This window comes from Scyliorhinus torazame, chromosome 5 (genome assembly GCF_047496885.1).
Source record: "Scyliorhinus torazame isolate Kashiwa2021f chromosome 5, sScyTor2.1, whole genome shotgun sequence".
Lineage (NCBI taxonomy): Eukaryota > Metazoa > Chordata > Chondrichthyes > Carcharhiniformes > Scyliorhinidae > Scyliorhinus > Scyliorhinus torazame.
The window spans coordinates 38353078-38376800 of record NC_092711.1 but is presented as its reverse complement, the minus strand read 5'-3'; positions in this window follow the sequence as shown (position 1 = coordinate 38376800).

The following is a 23723-nucleotide window of genomic DNA, read 5'->3' as shown; positions in this document are numbered from 1 at the left end:
AATACAATGTGGAAAAGTGTGAGGTAATGCGCTTTGGAAGGAGGAATGGAGGAATTGACTATTCTCTAAAAGTGGAAATGCTTCGGAAATGAGAAGCACAAAGGGACTTGGGAGGCCTTGTTCACGATTCTCTTACGGTTAACGGGCAGGTTCAGTCGGCAGTTAGGAAGGCAATTGCAATGTTAGCATTCACGTCGAGAGGGCGCGAGTACAAGAGCAGGGATGTATTTCCGAGGCTGTATCAGTCTCTGGTCAGGCCCCATTTGGAGTATTGTGAGCAGTTCTGGGCCCCGTATCTGAAGAAGGACATGCTTCCCTTGGAAAGGGTCCAGAGGAGGTTCACTAGAACGATCCCTGGAATGAAGAGCTTGTCGTATGAGGAATGGTTGAGGACTCTGGGTCTGTACTCGTTGGAGTTAAGAAGGATGAGGGATATCTTATTAAAACTTCCAGGATACTGTGAGGCCTGGACAGAGTGGATGTGGAGAGGATGTTTCCACTTGTATGAAAAACTAGAACCAGAGGACACCATCTCAGACTAAAGGCACGATCCTTTAAAACAGAGATGTGGAGGAATTTATTCAGCCAGACGGTACTGAATCTGTGGAACTCTCTGTCACAGAAGGCTGTGGAGGCCAAATCACTGAGTGTCTTTAAGACAGAGACAGATAGGTTCTTGGTTAATGAGGAGATCAGGGGTTATGGGGAGAAGGTGAGAAGGTAGGAGAATGAGGATGAGAAACATATCAGCCATGATTGACTGGCGGATCAGGCTCGCTGGGCCGAGTGACCAAGTTCAGCTCCTTTGTCTTATGGTCTTACGGCCGTAAATGTCCAACTCGGTTTGAAATATGGCTTTGGGTGTCAGCCTCCATTATTCTTACAGAAAATGAGGTAATGAAAGGATGTGAGGAAGAAGCGGGAAACGACATTGAGGCAGAAGCTAAGCAGTGATTAAATTGAATGGTGGAGGAGGTGTGAGTGACCGTGTAGTCTCCCCATGTTGCCATTTGTTATCAGTTCCGGCTCTGCATTACTCCTGATGAATGTAGCTGCATGATCATATACTTCAGTTACATCTTTCCCACAGATATTTATATTGTTCATGGAAACAGTTCATTTACATCCAGATTATCCAAAACTAATATCATCTTAAATGCGTGGAAGGATTCTCACATCATCGTCTTTTATTCCCAATAACCCAGCCCCACCCAATCCAATCATCCCGAAGGGAAAACTGCTTCTAAACGATCCACACAGCGAGTGGTTCTGATCTGGTTTGCACGGCCTGGGACACTGGTGCCGGCAGATACAACAGTGGTTTCACAGGGAATGGTAGGAGTGACAGAAATCAAATGTACGTCTCCAGGGAAAGGGCGGTGCAGTCGGATTGAATCATCTGCTCATCTGTAGAGCCGCTGAGGTCAAACGGAATGAAATGAAATGGAATGAAATGAAATGAAAATCGCTTATTGTCACAAGTAGGCTTCAAATGAAGTTACTGTGAAAAGCCCCTAGTCGCCACATTCCGGCGCCTGTTCGGAGAGGCTGGTACAGGAATTGAACCGTGCTGCTGGCCTGCCTTGGTCTGCTTTAAAAGCCAGCGATTTATCCCAGTGTGCTAAACCAGCCCCAGGAATGAATGTCCTCCTTCGGGACTTCACGCACTTTTAAGGCTTTGGATGTTGTCTGGCTGTGAGATGAAGGGACCAACACCTGCAGGTTCCCTCCAAGTTCTCCCGCGCCGCGAGTATTCTCACTGTAATCCTTTCTATTCACCGTGTCCATGTGTGAACCCAGCGTCCGCTTTAGCTCACTGCTTACTTCACAGCATCAACTTCATTGTAAGTTCCAATCTGTCTGACCCTGGGCGCTGCCTGTGCTTTAATATTGAAAACATCTGTGTTGCTCCCAATAAAAGCAGACGCACATTTAATCATTAGAGGGAGGTCTATCTTTTTTCAGGTTGCTTTACAATTATTTTTAAAAGCGGCTGTGCCACGTGTTTGCTTTCTGGCCTCTGACTGGGGAAAGACAAGTTCTATTCTAGCTCTGCACAATAACTGACCTATCACACTCTGTCAGTTATTCACAACTTAAATGGTGCAATACTGCATGGAGGACATTTACTTCATCCAGGATCTGATTTTATAATTTAGGAACAAGTTTGTTTACTCAGCAAATGTATTAATCGGTATTGTGTTTCCCACATGATAGCCAGTTTCCCATATCTCCAAGAACACTCCCTCACACTCTATCTCTCCCTTGCACTCTCTCCCTCCCTCACCCTCACTCTCTCACACTATCCCTCTCTCACACTCTCTCCCTCGCTCACACTCTCTCCCTCTCAACAATCCCTCCCACTCTCACACTCTCTCCCTCTCCCACACTGTCACCCACTCTCACACTTTCTCCCTCTCCCACACTGTCTCCCTCTCTCACACTGTCTCCCTCTCTCACACTCTCTCCCTCTCTCACACTCTCTCCCTCTCTCACACTGTCTCCCTCTCTCAAACTCTCTCCCTCCCTCACATTGTCACCCACTCTCACACTCTTTCCCTCGCTCACACTCTCTCCCTCTCAACAATCCCTCCCTCTCTCACACTCTATCCCTCTCCCACACTTTCTCCCTCTCTCACTCTCTCTACCTCTCTCACACTCCCTTCATCTCTCACAGTGTCTCACTCTCTCCCTCTCTCACACGCTCTCCCTCTCCCACACTGCCACCCACTCTCACACTGTCTCCCTCTCTCACACTCTCTCCCTCTCCCACACTGTCACGCACTCTCACACTCTCTCCCTCTCCCACACTGTCACCCACTCTCACACTCTCTCCCTCTCCCACACTGTCACCCACTCTCACACTGTTTCCCACTCCCACACTCTCTCCCACTCTCACACTGTCTCCCTCTCTCACACTCTCTCCCTCTACCACACTGTCACCCACTCTCACACTCTCTCCCTCTCCCACACTGTCACCCACTCTCACACTCTCTCCCTCTCTCACATTGTCACCCACTCTCACACTGTCTCCCTCTCTCACACTCTCTCCCTCTCCCACACTGTCACCCACTCTCACACTCTCTCCCTCTCCCACACTGTCACCCACTCTCACACTGTCTCCCACTCTCACAGTGTCTCCCTCTCCCACACTGTCACCCAGTCTCACACTTTCCCTCTCCCACACTGCCTCCCACTCTCACACTCTCTCCCTCTCCCACACTGCCTCCCACTCTCACACTCTCTCCCTCTCCCACACTGCCTCCCACTCTCTCCCTCTCCCACACTGCCTCCCACTCTCACACTCTCTCCCTCTCCCACACTGCCTCCCACTCTCACACGCTCTCCCTCTCTCACACTGTCACCCACTCTCCCTCTCACTCCCTCTCTCACACTGTCACCCACTCTCACACTCTCTCCCTCTCCCACACTGTCACCCACTCTCCCTCTCACTCCCTCTCTCACACTGTCACCCACTCTCACACTCTCTCCCTCTCTCACACTCTCTCCCTCTCCCACACTGTCACCCACTCTCACACACTCTCCCTCTCCCACACTGCCTCCCACTCTATCCCTCTCCCACACTCTCTCCCTCTCCCACACTGCCTCCCACTCTCACACTCCCTCTCCCACACTGCCTCCCACTCTCAACTCTCTCCCTCTCCCACACTGCCTCCCACTCTCACACTCTCTCCCTCTCCCACACTGCCTCCCACTCTCACACTCTCTCCCTCTCCCACACTGTCACCCACTCTCCCTCTCTCTCCCTCTCTCACACTGTCACCCACTCTCACACTCTATCCCTCTCTCACACTCTCTCCCTCACCCACACTGTCACCCACTCTCACACTCTCTCCCTCTCCCACACTGTCACCAACTCTCACACTGTCTCCCTCTCTCACACTCTCTCCCTCTCCCAGACTGTCTCCCTCTCTCACACTCTCCCTCGCTCACACTCTCTCCCTCTCAACAATCCCTCACACTCTCACACTCTCTCCCTCTCTCACACTGTCTCTCTCTGACACTCTCTCCCTCTCCCACACTGCCTCCCACTCTCACACTCTCTCCCTCTCTCACACTCTCTCCCTCTCCCACACGCTCTCCCCCTCTCACACTCTCTCCCTCTCTCACACTCTCTCCCTCGCTCACACTCTCTCCCTCTCAACAATCCCTCCCACTCTCACACTCTCTGCCTCTCCAACACTGCCTCCCACACTCTCTCCCTCTCTCACACTCTCTCACACTCTCTCCCTCTCTCACACTCTCTCCCTCTCCCACACTGTCTCCCTCTCTCACACTTTCTCCCTCTCTCACACTCTCTCCCTCTCTCACACTTTCTCCCTCTCTGACACTCTCTCCCTCTATCACATTCTGTTCCCCTCTCACACTCCCTCCCTCTCTCACAGTGTCTCACTCTCTCACACTCTCTCACTCTCTCACCCTCCCTCTCTCACCCTCCCTCTCTCACACTTTCTCCCTCTCTCATACTCTCTCCCCCTCTCCCCTTTCGCATTCTCTCTTTTGTACTCCCTCCCTCTCTAGCACTCTCACCCTCTCTCACACTCTCCCCCTCACATTCTCTCCCTCTGACACATTCTCTACCTCAGTCACCCTCCCTCTCTCCCACTGTCTCCCACTTTGTCTCCCTGTCAGACTCTCTCCCTCTTTCACACTCTTTCCCTGTCTAACACAATCTACCTGTCTCACTCACTCTCCCTTCCTCACACTCTCTCCCTCTCACCCTCCATCTCTCACAATCCCTCCATCTCTCACACTCCCTCTCTCAAATTCCTGCCTCTCACATACTTTCTTCTTCATAGATACTCACTCCCACTCTCCCACTCTCTCTAGAAGATTTCCCTTGTCTCACACTTACCCCTCTCTCACATTCTGTCCCTCTCTCTCACTCTCCACCCCCCTCTCTCTCTCTGCATCATGCCTCCCTCCCTCTCTCACATTTCCGTTAGACAATTTCACACTCTGTCCCTCTCTCTCTCCATCCCTATATCTCTCTCCCTCCATGCCTCCCTCCCTCTCACAAAACTCCCTCAATGACACTTTCTCTCACACTCTTTCTATCTCTCACACTTTGTCCCTCTCTCACACTTTCTCTCACTCTCTATCCCTCTCTCACAATTTCTCTAACACTCTTTCCCTCTCTCACACTTTCTCTCACTCTCTATCCCTCTCTCACACTTTCTCTCACACACTATCCCTCTCTCACACTTTCACTCACTCTCTTTCCCTCTCTCACAGTTTTTCTCACTCTCTTTCCCTCTCTCACAATTTCTCTCACACTCTTTCTCTCTCTCACACGTTCTCTCACATTCTTTCCCTCTCTCACACTTTCCCTCTCTCACACTTTTTCTCATACTCGTTCCCTCTCTCACACTTTCCGTCTCTCACACTTTCTCTCACACTTTCCCTCTCTCACACTTTCTCTGACTCTCTTTCCCTCTCTCACACTTTCTCTCACACTCGTTCCCTCTCTCACACTTTCTCTCACACTCTTTCCCTCTTTCACACTTTCTCTCACTCTCTTTCCCTCTCTCGCACTTTCTCTCACACTCTTTCCCTCTCTCACACTTTCTCTCACACTCTTTCCCTCTATCACACTTTCTCTCACTCTGTTTTCCTCTCTCACACCTTCCCTCACAATCTTACCCTCTCCCGCTCCCTCAGTCACTCAGTCGCTCTCTCCTGTACTTATGTCTAAGATTATGTGAGTATTTAATACACCATCCTTCTCACCCAATCTGCCTCCCTCAGCCACACAGTCTCTCCACTCTCTGCTTCCCTTTCTCTCAGACAATCCACCTCTTTCTCCCGTTTTATCCTTTATTTCTCCACCCTCTTTCTCTCCCAATATCTCTCCTCGCACCCTCTTTCTCTCTCACCCTGTCTTCTATCAGCACATCTCACAGACCAGTTCTCTCTTCCTCCACATCTCACCCCGCCTCTCTCCCAGCTGAAGTGTGTGTATCAGAAGGAGGCCGGTGTCAGTTAGAGACGGGGTACTAGTTTTCACTGCTGACTATGTATTAATGCTGCTCTCTGAGGTGATGAGTTTGTTGCTGCTGCAGCCTCTGAGTTTTCTGAGGTTCCAATGATTCTAAATATTTTCTTAGTTTGAGGGGCTGAATCAGATTTAGATATGGGATCACATACTTTGCACTTTAAATAGTTCCAGATTTTGGAGACATTGAAATGTTCTACTTATGCTCAAACAGAAACTACTGAAATAAAATAAAGGAATGGTCACAGTTACAGAGACAGCTACACCCCAGTGTGCAGTGGAACCACCCAGAGAAACACACTGACAATTGGAACTGAACCACTGAATGGTCACAGTTACAGAGACAGCTACACCCCAGAGTGCAGTGGACCCTCCCAGAGAAACACACTGACAATTGGAACTGAATCACTGAATGGTCACAGTTACAGAGACAGCTACACCCCAGAGTGCAGTGGAACCACCCAGAGAAACACACTGACAATTGGAACTGAATCACTGAATGGTCACAGTTACAGAGGCAGCTCCATCCCAGAGTGCAGTGGAACCACCCAGAGAAACACACTGACAATTGGAACTGAATCACTGAATGGTCACAGTTACAGACGCAGCTACACCCCAGGGTGCAGTGGAACACCCAGAGAAACACACTGACAATTGGAACTGAATCACTGAATGGTCACAGTTACAGAGGCAGCTACATCCCAGAGTGCAGTGGAACCATCCAGAGAAACACACTGACAATTGGAACTGAATCACTGAATGGTCACAGTTACAGAGGCAACTACACCCCAGAGTGCAGTGGAACCACCCAGAGAAACACACTGACAATTGGAACTGAATCACTGAATGGTCACAGTTACAGAGGCAGCTACACCCCAGAGTGCAGTGGAACCATCCAGAGAAACACACTGACAATTGGAACTGAATCACTGAATGGTCACAGTTACAGAGGCAGCTACATCCCAGAGTGCAGTGGACCCACCCAGAGAAACACACTGACAATTGGAACTGAATCACTGAATGGTCACAGTTATAGAGGCAGCTACACCCCAGAGAGCAGTGGAACCACCCAGAGAAACACACTGACAATGGGAACTGAATCACTGAATGGTCACAGTTACAGAGGCAGCTACACCCCAGAGTGCAGTGGAACCATCCAGAGAAACACACTGACAATTGGAACCGAATCACTGAATGGTCACAGTTACAGAGTCAGCTACACCCCAGAGTGCAGTGGAACCACCCAGAGAAACACACTGACAATTGGAACTGAATAACTGAATGGTGAGAGTTACAGAGGCAGCTACACCCCAGAGCGCAGTGGAACCACCCAGAGAAACACACTGACAATTGGAACTGAATCACTGAATGGTCACAGTTACAGAGGCAGCTACACCCCAGAGTGCAGTGGAACCACCCCGAGAAACACACTGACAATTGGAACTGAATCACTGAATGGTCACAGTTCCAGAGACAGCTGCACCCCAGAGTTCAGTGGACCCACCCAGAGAAACACACTGACAATTGGAACTGAATCAGTGAATGGTCACAGTTACAGAGGCAGCTACACCCCAGAGTTCAGTGGACCCACTCAGAGAAACACGCTGACGATTGGAACAGAATCACTGAATGGGCAGAGTTACAGAGACAGCTACAGCCCAGAGTGCAGTGGACCCACCCAGAGAAACACACTGACAATTGGAGCTGAACACTGAATGGTCACAGTGGAGTGAAGGTTATCACTGAAACAATCTGAGATGTAGAGATGGGACTGATGGTGTCTGAGTGGACAGCATCCTTTCTGTTAATGTTAGTTGAACAATGTGATCAACACAGTCTAGTGTTTGCAAAGAGGTCACTCACTCACAAAAATAATATTTTCTTTCACTGAACACAATATCGTAATCTGTTTGTTCACATCTTGAAAAATAAGTTAAACGATGTCACAACCTCAATTTCCCTGAGGCGGTTCCACAGGGTATTAATTAAAAGCTTGGAGAATATTTAACCTCAGAGTTTTAGACAGAGAGATTGCCAATCGCAGGAAGGGACACATCACTTCACACTGAAAATGCATTTTCCAGTTAATCAGGTTGAGAAAGCATTCTACCCAATCCTGGCTATTGTTGGTGTTCCTGGTAAGTGACTGTCACCATTGAATTAGTGTAAATCTGTGTGTGAGCGGCTCTCTGATTTTAAACTGCGACTGAAAATAACTGATCCTGATCTCGTGCTCACTGTTATATCGACACCTGGTCAACGATATCATTGTCAAATGTATTCAAGCATGTCAATGGTTTGAATCCCTTTCATCAACTCACAATAAACCTCTGTTTGTAACTCACTGGATCTCTGACCGGGGAAGTTATTATATTGAGTGGAATTTTGTATAATGTTAGATTGGATGTCAGTAAAGGCAATCTCTCTGAAGGGAGGTTTAGGAGGAGAAAGAATTAAATCACACTGAGTGTGGGTATCTGTCAGTGTAGAATTGTACTGACTGTGGGTCACTATCCAGAGTGGAATATCTGACGGCGGTGAACAAGGATTACTGGAAGTGTCTGTCAGTGTAGAACTGTACTGACTGTGGGTCTCTCACCAGAGTGGAATATCTGACAGTGGTGAACAAGGAATACTGGAAGTATCTGTCAGTGTAGAATTGTACTGACTGTGGGTCCCACACCAGTGTGGAATATCTGACAGCAGTGAAGAAGGATTACTGGAAATGTCTGTCAGTGTAGAATTGTACTGACTGTGGGTCACTATCCAGAGTGGAATATCTGACAGCGGTGAACAAGGATTACTGGAAGTGTCTGTCAGTGTAGAATTGTACTGACTGTGGGTCTCTCACCAGAGTGGAATATCTGATCCAATTATCTATCTATTACTGGGACTATCTGTCCGTGTGGAATTGTATTGTGTGTGGGTCAGTAACTGGACTGAAATTAGTTGGTTCTATTTTGAAATGATGTATTTTATTGGTGAGGGGTCGCTCCATTCTGTGGAGTTCTCTCTGTGTGTTTTAACTTTGGAATAGGTTGAAAACAGGAAGAGTTTGGCTGTGTTTTGAAGATGTTTGATATTTATTGTATGAAGTGAAATGTCTCTATCTCTGTTTTCTATTGATCTACTCTAACAGGAACAGATATCACCCACACTCTAATGTTTCATAAAACCCACAGCAGTGCAGTATTCCACTAGATTTTGTGATATTTTCTCATTCCTATTCATCCTGAAATGAACTCACATGTTTGATCAATTTTTATGGGTGTTTTTAAACTGTCTTTCTGCTTCACACGATTTGTGAATCTATTCACCTGAAGCCAGAAACCCCTCCAGTCCATTCATACACTTGTTTTCCAAGGAGCGATTGGGGGACTTATTGTTCTGAACAAAATGCAGCAGCGGACACTGATCTCTCGGGACATTAATGTCCCATTGAAATACCCACTTTGCAAATTCATAATGAATGATGGTGTGTGCCTGTAATTAGTTGTATTCTGCCTCTGTATTCACTATCACTCCCAATTTGATTCTGCCTGTAAATTGTGTAATTATCATTCTGCTTCCCGATCCCATACTGTTGATGGGAATGGTGAAGGAGAGTGATCCCAGTGCTGATCCTTGTGGAACACCACTTTCCACCTTCCACCAATCAGCCTAAATCCCTTTAACTCCTCTCCCTGTTTACTGTGTGTGTCGCCAGCATGTGTCCATCCTGCTGCTGTGTCCCCTAACTCCACTGGCTCTGAGATTACCCATCAGTCTGTTATGTCGGATCTTACTGACGGCCTTTAGAAAATCAAATTGTTTAACATCTATCATACTACTCAGATCTATTATTTCTGGTAGTTATTGAAATAATTTGATGAAATGTGTCAGGAAAAATGTTGACTTTGGAATATGTGCCGACTATTTAGTATACTCTGTGTTACTGGATTTCTTTTAACTCAGACTTCTAATTCAATGCTTCCAACTGTTGACATTGTGACTGGAAGATTTGATTATATTCTGTTCTAAGTTCAAGGATAACAGAGACCTACTTCTGCTTTTCAATTCTTTGGTAATTATTCTGATGGTGATCAGTGAATAGATAATATTGTCTCTGCTGTTTCTCACTGTCTATTTTATGAATATTTGTTGTGAAATCCATCCGCCTCCAGTAATCTCCCTCTACCTGGACCCACCCTCTGGCCTCCTATCAGCTCTTGATCTTTTCATTGAGATCTGTCAGTGCGACATCGACCGTCTCAATTTCCCTGTGCCTCTCACCAACTCTATCCTGACTCACTCTAAACTTGCTCCAATCCGCGATCGAATATCCAACCCTGGCCTGGTGATCTAAGCTGCTCACAAGGGCGGTGTCATTATTGTCTGGTGTGCTGACCTCTTCCTCACAGAGGCTGACCGTCCGCTCTCAGGCACAGCCTGGTACCTCCCCCTGGACCAGCAGCACACCACCAAACATCATGATGTTGTTTCCAGGGCTTTCACTGACCTCGTTGACTCTGGATATCTTCTGTCCACAGTCTCAGACATCAGAGTCCCACAATCCCACACATCCTGCATCAACCTCCCGCTTCTACCTCCTTCCCAAAATCCACAAACAGGAACGTCCCAGTGCACCCATTATTTTGGCCTGTTCCCGCCCCTCCAAGATCATTTCTTCCCATCTTGATTCCATCCGCTTTACCTGTTCAGCCCCTTCCCAAAGACCGTGGTGTCACAGTGACACAGTGGTTTGCACTGCTGCCTCACAGCAGCAGGATCCCGAAATCAATTCCTACCTTGGGTGACTGTCTGTGTGCAGACTGCACTTTCTCTCCCTGTCTGTGTGGGTTTCCTCCGGGTCTCCGGTTGCCTCCCATAGCCCAAAGATGTGCAGGTTAGGTGGATTGGCCACGCTAAATTACTCCGTAGTGTCCAAAAAGATGTGTAGGTTAGATTAAGGGGTTAATGAGATAGGCGGGGGAGTAAGCTTGGTTGAGGTACTCTTTCAGAGGTTTGGTACAGACTTAATGGGCCGAATGGCCTCCTTCTGCACTGTGGGGATATTATGGTTCCTGATTCCTCTGGTGTCGTATGTCATATAAACAAGGTCCATTTCCCTGGCCCTAACCGCCTAATCTTCACAATGGACGTCCAATCCCTCTGCACCTCCGTTCCCCAACACGAGGGTTGTGTTCAGATCCTCATACCCTGCTTCCTGTAAAGACTGCATCTCATTCTCCAACTTTCTCCGCCTCCATCGCCTCTGATCTGATGCTGGCGTCTTCGAAAGTAGCCCCCCTGGCATGTCTGTCTTTTCCTTAACCGGGCCGTCCCCACCACCTTCCTTTGTTAACAGGGCTCTCAATCGTGTTCAATTCATTTCTCACACCTCTGTCCTCACACATCCCCCTCCCTCCCGGAAACATGATAGGGTTCCTCTCCTCACTTTCCACACCATCAGCCTCCCCATTGAATGGGAAATCCTCCTCCATTTCTGCCAACTCCAGCATGATGTCACCACCAAACACATCTTCACCTCTCTCCAATCACCCCCCTCAATTTCTGCATTCCTCAGGTACCGCACCCTCCCCCTTGTCCACTTCCCCCTCACACCCCACACCCCTTTCCCTTCCCCCAGCACCTTCCCCTGCAATCACAGATGGTGCAACAACTGTCCCTTTACCTCCTCCCGTCTCCCGGTTCTCAGCAGCAAACTCTCCTTTCTGGGGAAGCAGCGTTTCACTTCTGTGCTTTCAATTTGTTCTCCTGTATTCGCTGCTGCCAATACCGTCTCCTCTGCATTTGGGGGGACTAAACGCAGACTGGGAGACTGCTTTGAGGAACACCTTCACTCAGCCCACAGCATGGCCCCAGCCTTCCTGTTGTGGCCATGTTAACTCAGCACCTTGCTCTCAGGCCCACATGTCTGTCCTTGGCCTGCTGCCAGAATGCAGTGAAGCCCAACGCAAGCTGGAGGAGCAACATCTCATCGTCCAATTCGGATGTTCGGTCCCGCAGGACGTAACTTTAATTTCAACAACTTTAGTCTGGGAACTTTCTCCTCCATCTTAACGCTCTTGTTTTGAAATGTTCCTACTTTTTTGTCGAATGCAATGAGTCCGAATCTGGAGAGAGTCTATTCCGGCCAAGTGAACCCTGGGGAATGTCCAATGACGGAGCGGGAATACTCCTGAGAAAAGCTTGGCAGGGATTCTTTCCAAACAGGGAGAGGATAGATTCCTGGGAACAGTGATGTTGGGATGTTCGAGACATGGCAATGGGGGATTCCCGGGAGCGGGTGCTTTACGAATGACTAAACCTGGGAGGGATGATCCCTCGGGATGTTCTGGAGAATGGATAGACTCTATTCTGGACAGGCTGGGCTGCACGGTAGCACACTGGTTGGCACAGTTGATTCACAGCTCCAGGGTCCCAGGTTCGATTCCCGGCTTGGGTCACTGTCTGTGCGGAGTCTGCACTTTCTCACCCGTGTCTGTGTGGGTTTCCTCCGGGTGCTCCAGTTTCCTCCCACAGTCCAAAGATGTGCGGGTTCGGTGGATTGGCCAAGATAAATTGTGTTTAGTTTCCAAACAATTTTGATGGGGCCACTGGGTTATGGGGATGGGGTGGGCTGAACTGGTTTTCTCTTTCCAAGGGCCGGTGCAGACTCGATGGGCCGAATGGCCTCCTTTTGCACTGAGCATTCTGTATTTCTATTTCTCCCATGGTTATGAAGTGGGAAGGTCCCGCGTTTGTTTTATTTTTTTCCATTGATCGTGGAGTATTCAAATAAACCAGGAGTGGGGTCCAACCCCATCAGAAATCCAGTCCAGGGAACGGTCCAATCCGGGGTGTGGTCCAATAATTGAGCTGGGGTGACAATCTCTGGTATGTTTGTATCCGGTTTGGGAAACCTGGCCGGCCTGAGTGAATCCTGTAAATCAGACTAAATGAGAAATGTAACCTCTCCCAAAGGTCTCTGAATTATAAACATTTTCCTACCACTGCCATCAAACTGACAGGGCTGCAATTCACACTTTCCCCCCATTCCCCACCTTTAACACTGGAGTTACATTTCCTACTCCCCTCTCTGCAATGTTAATCTCTGTGCCCACTCCTCTCCCCACACCCCCACCTACCCACTGTCCATTATATTGATGCTGCAATTGTGTCCTGGTTCAGACAGGGAGATTCATTACCCAGTAATTTCCCGCGTCTCTCCTTTCTCTCTCTGACAGTTAATATACTGGGAATTGTGATTCTGTGTCGGGGGAAGTGTGGCCTCTCTACCTGCACCACTCGCTACCTGGTGGCCATGGCAACGGCGGATCTGCTGTTTATTATCATTAAACCCATACTGAACAAGATCAGTTATTATTATTTCCCCTGGAGTTTCCTGTCCCTCACCCCTGTGTGTCGTGTTAACTCTGTCCTGCTCACTGCAGCCACGGACTGTTCTGTCTGGTTCACCCTCACTTTCTCCTTTGATCGATTTGTGGCCATTCGCTGCCAGAAACTGAAAAGTAAATATTGCACCGGGAAAACTGCAGCTGTGGTTCTGTCCACAAGCGGCCTCCTGCTCTGTGTGAAAAACATCCCCCGGTACTTTACATTGGAACCTGGGGGGATAATCGACAATGTCCAGTGGGACTGCGTCACAAAGAGCAGCGTCGTCACTGACCCGGGATGGGGTGGGTATCTCTGGTTTGCTCAGGTTGTAACCCCATTGGTGCCGTTCTTCTCAATCCTGTTGACCAACGCTCTGACAGTCAGACACATTTTACTCAGCAGTCGGGTCCGGAAGGCACTGAGGGCCAAGAGTCAGGGAGACAATCGCAGCGACCCAGAGATGGAGAGCAGAAGGAAGTCAATGATTTTACTCTTCAGCATCTCCGGAACTTTCATCCTCCTCTGGACCGTGTCTGTTATTAAATTTTTCTATATCGATGTGAGAGGATTATATTACCTCACACTTCCTCAATATACTTTACAACAAGTCGGATGGATGCTGCAGGATTTAAATTGCTGCACAAACACATTTATTTATGTGGTGACTCAGTCCAGGTTCAGGGAGCAGATCAAGGTCGCGGTGAAATATCCGGTCACGTCAATTATTAAATTAATGAGAAAATAAAACGGACTGAAAACCTCTCAGCCAATCAGGAGCTCCAGCCGCTGACTGACAGTCTCTCAGCCAATCAGGAGCTCCAGCCGCCGACTGACAGCCTCTCAGCCAATCAGGAGCTCCAGCCGCTGACTGAAACCATCTCAGCCAATCAGGAGCTCCAGCCGCTGACTGACAGTCTCTCAGCCAATCAGGAGCTCCAGCCGCTGACTGACAGCCTCACAGCCAATCAGGAGCTCCAGCCGCTGACTGACAGTCTCTCAGCCAATCGGGAGCTCCAGCCGCTGACCGACAGTCTCTCAGCCAATCAGGAGCACCAGCCGCTGACCGGCAGCCTCTCAGCCAATCAGGAGCTCCAGCCGCTGACCGACAGTCTCTCAGCCAATCAGGAGCTCCAGCCGCTGACTGACAGCCTCTCATCCAATCAGCAGCTCCAGCCGCTGACTGACAGCCTCTCATCCAGTCAGCAGCTCCAACCGCTGACTGACAGTCTATGAGCCAATCAGCTGGGTCTGGTGCGTGGGGAGCACTGACAGTGCTAGCTGTGTGGTGGGAGCACTGACAGTGCTGGCTGTGTGGTGGGAGCACTGACAGTGCTGGCTGTGTAGGGGAGCGCTGACAGTGCTGGCTGTGTGGGGGGAGCACTGACAGTGCTGGCTGTGTAGTGGGAGCACTGAGAGTGCTGGCTGTGTGGGTGGAGCACTGACAGTGCTGGCTGTGTGGTGGGAGCACTGACAGTGCTGGCTGTGTGGTGGGAGCACTGACAGTGCTGGCTGTGTGGTGGGAGCACTGTCAGTGCTGGCTGTGTGGTGGGAGCACTGACAGTGCTGGCTGTGTGGGGGAGCACTGACAGTGCTGGCTGTTTGGTGGGAGCACTGACAGTGCTGGCTGTGTGGGGGAGCACTGACAGTGCTGGCTGTTTGGTGGGAGCACTGACAGTGCTGGCTGTGTGGGGGAGCACTGACAGTGTTGGCTGTTTGGGGGGAGCACTGACAGTGCTGGCTGTGTGGTGGGAGCACTGACAGTACTGGCTGTGTGGGGAGAGCACTGACAGTGCTGGCTGTGTGGTGGGAGCACTGACAGTGCTGGCTGTGTGTGGGAGCACTGACAGTGCTGGCTGTGTGGTGGGAGCACTGACAGTGCTGGCTGTGTGGCGGGAGCACGGACAGTGCTGGCTGTGTGGTGGGAGCACTGACACTGTTGGCTGTGTGGTGGGAGCACTGACAGTGCTGGCTGTGTGGGGGGAGCACTGACAGTGCTGGCTGTGTGGTGGGAGCACTGACAGTGCTGGCTGTGTGGTGGGAGCACTGACAGGGCTGGCTGTGTGGTAGTAGCACTGACAGTGCTGGCTGTGTGGTGGAAGCACTGACAGTGCTGGCTGTGTGGTGGGAGATCTGACGGTGCTGGCTGTGTGGTGGGAGCACTGACAGTGCTGGCTGTGTGGGGGAGCACTGACAGTACTGGCTGTGTGGGGGGAGCACTGACAGTGCTGGCTGTGTGGGGGGAGCACGGACAGTGCTGGCTGTGTGGTGGGAACACTGACAGTGATGGCTGTGTGGGGGAGCACTGACAGTGCTGGCTGTGTGGGGGGAGCACTGACAGTGCTGGCTGTGTGGCGGAGCACTGACAGTGCTGGCTGTGTGGTGGGAGCACTGGCAGTGCTGGCTGTGTGGGTGGAGCACTGACAGTGCTGGCTGTGTGGGGGTGTACTGACAGTGCTGGCGGTGTGCTGGGAGCACTGATAGTGCTGGCTGTGTGTGGGTAGTACTGACAGTGCTGGCTGTGTGGGGGTAGCACTGACAGTGCTGGCTGTGTGGGGGGAGAACTGACAGTGCAGGCTGTGTGGTGGGAGCACTGACAGTGTTGGCTGTGTGGTGGGAGCACTGGCAGTGCAGGCTGTCTGGGGGAGCACTGGCAGTGCTGGCTATGTTGGGGGGGGGGGCACTGACAGTGCTGGCTGTGTGGTGGGAGCACTGACAGGGCTGGCTGTGTGGTAGTAGCACTGACAGTGCTGGCTGTGTGGTGGAAGCACTGACAGTGCTGGCTGTGTGGTGGGAGATCTGACGGTGCTGGCTGTGTGGTGGGAGCACTGACAGTGCTGGCTGCGTGGGGGAGCACTGACAGTACTGGCTGTGTGGGGGGAGCACTGACTGTGCTGGCTGTGTGGGGGGAGCACGGACAGCGCTGGCTGTGTGGTGGGAACACTGACAGTGATGGCTGTGTGGGGGAGCACTGACAGTGCTGGCTGTGTGGGGGGAGCACTGACAGTGCTGCCTGTGTGGCGGAGCACTGACAGTGCTGGCTGTGTGGTGGGAGCACTGGCAGTGCTGGCTGTGTGGGTGGAGCACTGACAGTGCTGGCTGTGTGGGGGTGCACTGACAGTGCTGGCGGTGTGCTGGGAGCACTAATAGTGCTGGCTGTGTGTGGGTAGTACTGACAGTGCTGGCTGTGTGGGGGTAACACTGACAGTGCTGGCTGTGTGGGGGGAGAACTGACAGTGCTGGCTGTGTGGTGGGAGCACTGACAGTGTTGGCTGTGTGGTGGGAGCACTGGCAGTGCTGGCTGTCTGGGGGAGCACTGTCAGTGCTGGCTCTGTGGTGGGAGCACTGAAAGTGCTGGCTGTGTGTGGGAGCACTGACAGAGATGGCTGTGCGGTGGGAGCACTGACAGTGCCGGCTGTGTTGTGGGAACACTGACAGTGCTGGATATGTGGGAGAGAACTGACAGTGCTGGCTGAGTGAGTGAGGCACTGACATGCTGGCTGTGTGGGGGGAGCACTGACACTGCTGGCAGTGTGGGGAGAGCACTGACAGTGCTGGCTGTGTGGTGGGAGCACTGACAGTGCTGGATACGTGGTGGGAGCACTGGCAGTGCTGGCTGTGTGGGGGAGCAATGACAGTGCTGGCTGTGTGGTGGGAGCACTGACAGTGCTGGCTTTGTGGGGGTGCACTGACAGTGCTGGCTGTGTGGGGGAGCACTGACAATGCTTGCTGATTGGGGGAGCACTGACAGTTCTGGCTGTGTGGGGCGAGCTCGGACAGTGCTGGCTGTGTGGTGGGAGCACTGACAGTGCTGGTTGTGTGGCGGGTGCACTGACAGTGCTGGCTCTGTGGTGGGAGCACTGACAGGGTTGGCTGTGTGGGGGGAGCACTTACAGTGCTGGCTGTGTGGGGGAGCACTGACAGTGCTGGCTGTGTGGGGGAGCACTGACAGTGCTGGCTTTGTGGTGGGAGCAATGACAGTGCTGGCTGTGTGGTGGTACCACTGACAGTGCTGGCTGTGTTGTGGGAGCACTGACAGGGCTGGCTGTTTGGTGGGAGCACTGACAGTGCTGGCTGTGTGGGGGAGCACTGACACTGCTAGCTGTGTGGTGGGAGCACTGACAGTGCTGGCTGTGTGGGGGGAGCATTGACAGTGCTGGCTATGTGGTGGGAGCACTGACAGTGTTGGCTGTGTGGTGGGAGCACTGGCAGTGCTGGCTGTGTGGGGGAGCACTGTCAGTGCTGGCTCTGTGGTGGGAGCACTGAAAGTGCTGGCTGTGTGGGGGAGCACTGACAGAGATGGCTGTGTGGTTGGAGCACTGACAGTGCTGGCTATGTGGTGGGAGCACTGACAGTGCTGGATATGTGGGAGAGAACTGACAGTGCTGGCTGAGTGAGTGGAGCACTGACATGCTGGCTGTGTGGGGGAGCACTGACACTGCTGGCAGTGTGGGGAGAGCACTGACAGTGCTGGCTGTGTGGTGGGGGCACTGACAGTGCTGGCTGCGTGGTGGGAGCACTGACAGTGCTGGCTGTGTGGGGGGGAGCAATGACAGTGCTGGCTGTGTGGTGGGAGCACTGACAGTGCTGGCTGTGTGGGGGTGCACTGACAGTGCTGGCTGTGTGGGGGAGCACTGACAGTGCTTGCTGATTGTGAGGAGCACTGACAGTTCTGGCTGTGTGGGGCGAGCTCGGACAGTGCTGGCTGTGTGGGGGGAGCACTTACAGTGCTGGCTGTGTGGGGGAGCACTGACAGTGCTGGCTGTGTGGGGGAGCACTGACAGTGCTGGCTGTGTGGTGGGAGCAATGACAGTTCTGGCTCTGTGGTGGTAGCACTGACAGTGGTGGCTGTGTGGGGGAGCACTGACAGTGCTGGCTGTGTGAGGGAGCACTGACTGTGCTGGCTGTGTGGTGGGAGCACTGACAGTGCTGGCTGTGTGGTGCGAGCACTGACAGTGCTGGCTGTGCGGGGGGAGCACTGACAGTGCTGGCTGTGTGGGGGAGCACTGACAGTGCTGGCTGTGTGGGGGTAGCACTGCCAGTGCTGGCTGTGTGGGGCAGCACTGACAGGGCTGGCTGTGTGGTGGGAGCACTGACAGTGTTGGCTGTGTGGTGGGAGCACTGGCAGTGCTGGCTGTGTGGGGGGAGCACTGTCAGTGCTGGCTCTGTGGTGGGAGCACTGACAGTGCTGGCTGTGTGGGGGAGCACTGACAGAGATGGCTGTGTGGTGGGAGCACTGACAGTGCTGGCTGTGTGGTGGGAGCACTGACAGTGCTGGATATGTGGGGGAGAATTGACAGTGCAGGCTGAGTGAGTGGAGCACTGACATGCTGGCCGTGTGGGGGGAGCACTGACACTGCTGGCAGTGTGGGGAGAGCACTGACAGTGCTGGCTGTGTGGTGGGGGCACTGACAGTGCTGGCTGCGTGGTGGGAGCACTGACAGTGCTGGCTTTGTGGGGGGAGCAATGACAGTGCTGGCTGTGTGGTGGGAGCACTGACAGTGCTGGCTGTGTGGGGGTGCACTGACAGTGCTGGCTGTGTGGGGAGCACTGACAGTGCTTGCTGATTGTGAGGAGCACTAACAGTTCTGGCTGTGTGGGGCGAGCTCGGACAGTGCTGGCTGTGTGGTGGGAGCACTGACAGTGCTGGTTGTGTGGCGGGAGCACTGACAGTGCTGGCTGTGTGGTGGGAGCACTGACAGTGTTGGCTGTGTGGGGAGAGCACTTACAGTGCTGGCTGTGTGGGGGAGCACTGACAGTGCTGGCTGTGTGGGGGAGCACTGACAGTGCTGGCTGTGTGGTGGGAGCAATGACAGTTCTGGCTGTGTGGTGGTAGCAGTGACAATGCTGGCTGTGTTGTGGGAGCACTGACAAGGCTGGCTGTTTGGTGGGAGCACTGACAGTGCTGGCTGTGTGGGGGAGCACTGACACTGCTGGCTGTGTGGTGGGAGCACTGACAGTGCTGGCTGTGTGGGGGAGCACTGACAGTGCTGGCTGTGTGGGGGGAGCACTGACAGTGCTGGCTGTGTGAGGGAGCACTGACTGTGCTGGCTGTGTGGGGGTAGCTCTGCCAGTGCTGGCTGTGTGGGGGAGCACTGACAGGGCTGCCTGTGTGGTGGGAGCACTGACAGTGTTGGCTGTGTGGTGGGAGCACTGGCAGTGCTGGCTGTGTGGGGGGAGCACTGTCAGTGCTGGCTGTGTGGGGGGAGCACTGACACTGCTGGCAGTGTGGGGATAGCACTGACAGTGCTGGCTGTGTGGTGGGAGCACTGACAGTGCTGGCTGCGTTGTGGGAGCACTGACAGTGCTGTCTGTGTGGGGGTGCACTGACAGTGCTGGCTGTGTGGGGGAGCACTGACAATGCTGGCTGTATGGTGGGAGCACTGACAGGGCTAGCTGATTGGGGGGAGCACTGAAAGTGCTGGCTGTGTGGGAGCACTGACAGTGCTGGCTGTGTGGTGAGAGCACTGACAGTGCTGGCTGTGTGGGGAGCACTGACAGTGCTGGCTGTGTGTGGGAGCACTGACAGTGCTGGCTGTGTGGTGGGAGCACTGAAAGTGCTGGCTGTGTGGGGGGAGCACTGACAGTGCTGGCTGTGTAGGGGAGCACTGGCAGTGCTGGCTGTGTTGGGGAGCACTTGCAGTTCTGGCTGTGTGTGGGAGCACTGACAGTGCTGGCTGTGTGGGGGGAGCACTGACACGGCTGGCTGTGTGGGGGAGCACTGACAGTGCTGGCAGTGTGGGGGGATCACTGACAGTGCTGGCTGTGTGGGGCGAGCACGGACAGTGCTGGCTGTGTGGGGAGCACAGACAGTGCTGGCTGTGTGGGGGGAGCACTGACAGTGCTGGCTGTGTGGTGGGAGCACTGACAGTGCTAGCTGATTGGGGGAGCACTGACAGTGCTGGCTTTGTGGGGCGAGCACGGACAGTGCTGGCTGTGTGGTGGGAGCACTGACAGTGCTGGCTGTGTGGGGGAGCACGGACAGTGCTGCCTGTGTTGGTGGATCACTGACAGTGCTGGCTGTGTGTGGGGAGCACTGACAGTGCTGGCTGTGTGGGGGGAGCACTGCCAGTGCTGGCTGTGTGGTGGGAGCACTGACAGTGCTGGCTGTGTGGTGGGAGAACTGACTGTGTTGGCTGTGTGGGGGGAGCACTTACAGTGCTGGCTGTGTCGGGGAGCACTGACAGTGCTGGCTGTGTGTGGGAGCTCTGACAGTGCTGGCTGTGCGTTGGTAGCACTGACAATGCTGGCTGTGTGCTGGGAGCACTGACAGTGCTGGCTGTGTGGTGGGAGCACTGACAGTGCTGGCTGTGTTGTGGGAGCACTGACAGGGCTGGCTGTGTGGTGGGAGCACTGACAGTGCTGGCTGTGTGGGAGAGCACTGACACTGCTGGCTGTGTGGTGGGAGCACTGACAGTACTGGATGTGTGGGGGAGCACTGACAGTGCTGGCTGTGTGGTGGGAGCACTGACACTGCTGGCTGTGTGGTGGGAGCACTGACAGTGCTGGCTGTGTGGGGGAGCACTGACAGTGCTGGCTGTGTGGTGGGAGCACTGACACTGCTGGCTGTGTGGTGGGAGCACTGACGGTGCTGGCTGTGTGGAGGGAGCACTGACAGTGCTGGCTGTGTGGTGGGAGCACTGACAGTGCTGGCTGTGTGAGCGAGCACTGACAGTGCTGGCTGTGTGTGGGGAGCATTGACAGTGCTGGCTCTGTGGGGGAGCACTGACAGTGCTGGCTGTGTATGGGAGCACAGACAGTGCTGGCTGTGTGGGGTAGCACTGTCAGTGCTGGCTGTGTGTGGGAAGCACTGACAGTGCTGGCTGTGTGGTGGGAGCGCTGACAGTGCTGGCTTTGTGGTGGGAGCACTGACAGTGCTGGCTGTGTGGGGAGCACTGACAGTGCTGGCTGTGTGGTGGGAGCACTGACAGTGCTGGCTGTGTGGTGGGAGCACTGATAGTGCTGGCTTTGTGGGAGGGAGCACTGACACGGCAGCCTGTGTGATGGGAGCACTGACAGTGCAGGCTGTGTGGTGGGAGCACTGGCAGTGCTGGCTGTATGGGGGAGCACTGACAGTGCTGGCTGTGTGGGGGAGCACTGACAGTGCTGGATGTGTGTGCGGGAGCACTGACAGTGCTGGCTGTGTGGGGAGAGCACTGACAGTGCTGGCTGTGTGGTGGGAGCACTGACAGTGCTAGCTGTTTGGGGGAGCATTGACAGTGCTGGCTGTGTGGTGGGAGCACTGACAGTGCTGGCTGTGTGGCGGGAGCACTGACAGTGCTGGCTGTGTGGGGGGAGCACTGAGAGTGCTGGCTGTGTGGTGGGAGCACTGACAGTGCTGGCTGTGTCGGGTCGCACTGCCAGTGCTTGCTGTGTGGGGGAGCACTGATAGTGCTGGCGGTGTGGTGGAAGCACTGACAGTGCTGGCTGTGTCGGGTCGCACTGCCAGTGCTGGCTCTGTGGGGGAGCACTGACAGTGCTGGCTGTGTGGTGGGAGCACTGACAGTGCTGGCTGTGTGGTGGGAGCACTGACAGTGCTAGCTGTGTGGTGGGAGCACTGACAGAGCTGGCTGTGAGGGGGGAGCACTGACAGTGCTGACTATGTGGGGGAAGCACTGACAGTGCTGGCTGTGTGGTGGGAGCGCTGACAGTGCTGGCTTTGTGGTGGGAGCACTGACAGTGCTGACTGTGTGGGGGAGCACTGACAGTGCTGGCTGTGTGGGGCGAGCACGGACAGTGCTGGCTGTGTGGTGGGAGCACTGACAGTGCTGGCTGTGTGGGGGGAGCACGGAGAGTGCTGCCTGTGTGGGGGCATCACTGACAGTGCTGGCTGTTTGTGGGGAGCACTGACAGTGCTGCCTGTGTGGGGGGAGCACTGCCTATGCTGGCTGTGTGGGGGAGCATTGACAGTGCTGGTTGTGTGGTGGGAGCACTGACAGTGCTGGCTGTGTGGTGGGAGCACTGACAGTGTTGGCTGTGTGGGGGGAGCACTTACAGACCTGGCTGTGTGAGGGAGCACTGACAGTGCTGGCTGTGTGGGGGAGCAATGACAGTGCTGGCTGTGTGGTGGGAGCACTGACAGGGCTGGCTGTGTGGTGGGAGCACTGACAATGCTGGCTGTGATGTGGGAGCACTGACAGTGCTGGCTGTGTGGTGGGAGCACTGTCAGTGCTGGCTGTGTTGTGGGAGCACTGACAGGGCTGGCTGTGTGGTGGGAGTACTGACAGTGCTGCCTGTGTAGGGGAGCACTGACACTGCTGGCTGTGTGGTGGGAGCACTGACAGTGCTGGCTGTGTGGGGGAGCACTGACAGTGCTGGCTGTGTGGTGGGAGAACTAACAGTGCTGGCTGTGTGGTGGGAGCACTGACAGTGCTGGCTGTGTGGAGGGAGCACTGACACGGCTGGCTGTGTGGTGGGAGCACTGACAGTGCTGGCTGTGTGGTGGGAGCACTGACAGTGCTGGCTGTGTGGGGAGCACTGACAGTGCTGGCTGTGTGGTGGGAGCACTGACGGTGCTGGCTGTGTGGTGAGAGCACTGATAGTGCTGGCTGTGTGGTGGGAGCACTGACAGTGTTGGCTGTGTGGTGGGAGCACTGACAGTGCTGGCTGTGCGGGGGGTGCATTGACAGTGCTGTCTGCGTGGAAGAGCACTGACAGTGCTGGCTGCGTGTTGGGAGCACTGATAGTGCTGGCTTTGTGGAGGGAGCACTGACACGGCAGCCTGTGTGATAGGAGCACTGACAGTGCAGGCTGTGTGGTGGGAGCACTGACAGTGCTGGCTGTATGGGGGAGCACTGACAGTGCTGGCTGTGTGGGGGGAGCACTGACAGTGCAGGCTGTGTGGGGGGAGCACTGCCAGTGCTGGCTTTTTGGGGAGCACTGACAGTGCTGGCTGTGTGGTGGGAGCACTGACACTGCTGGCTGCGTGGTGGGAGCACTGACAGTGCTGGCTGTGTGGGGAGCACTGACAGTGCTGGCAGTGTGGTGGGAGCACTGACAGTGCTGGCTGTGTGGGGGAGCACTGACAGTGCTGGCTGTGTCGGGGGAGCACTGGCAGTGCTGGCTATATTGGGGGGGGCACTGACAGGTCTGGCTGTGTGGGGGGAGCACTGACAGTGCTGGCTATGTGGTGGGAGCACTGACAGTGTTGGCTGTGTGGTGGGAGCACTGGCAGTGCTGGCTGTGTGGGGGAGCATTGTCAGTGCTGGCTCTGTGGTGGGAGCACTGAAAGTGCTGGCTGTGTGGGGGAGCACTGACAGAGATGGCTGTGTGGTGGGAGCACTGACAGTGCTGGCTGTGTTGCGGGAGCACTGACAGTGCTGGATATGTG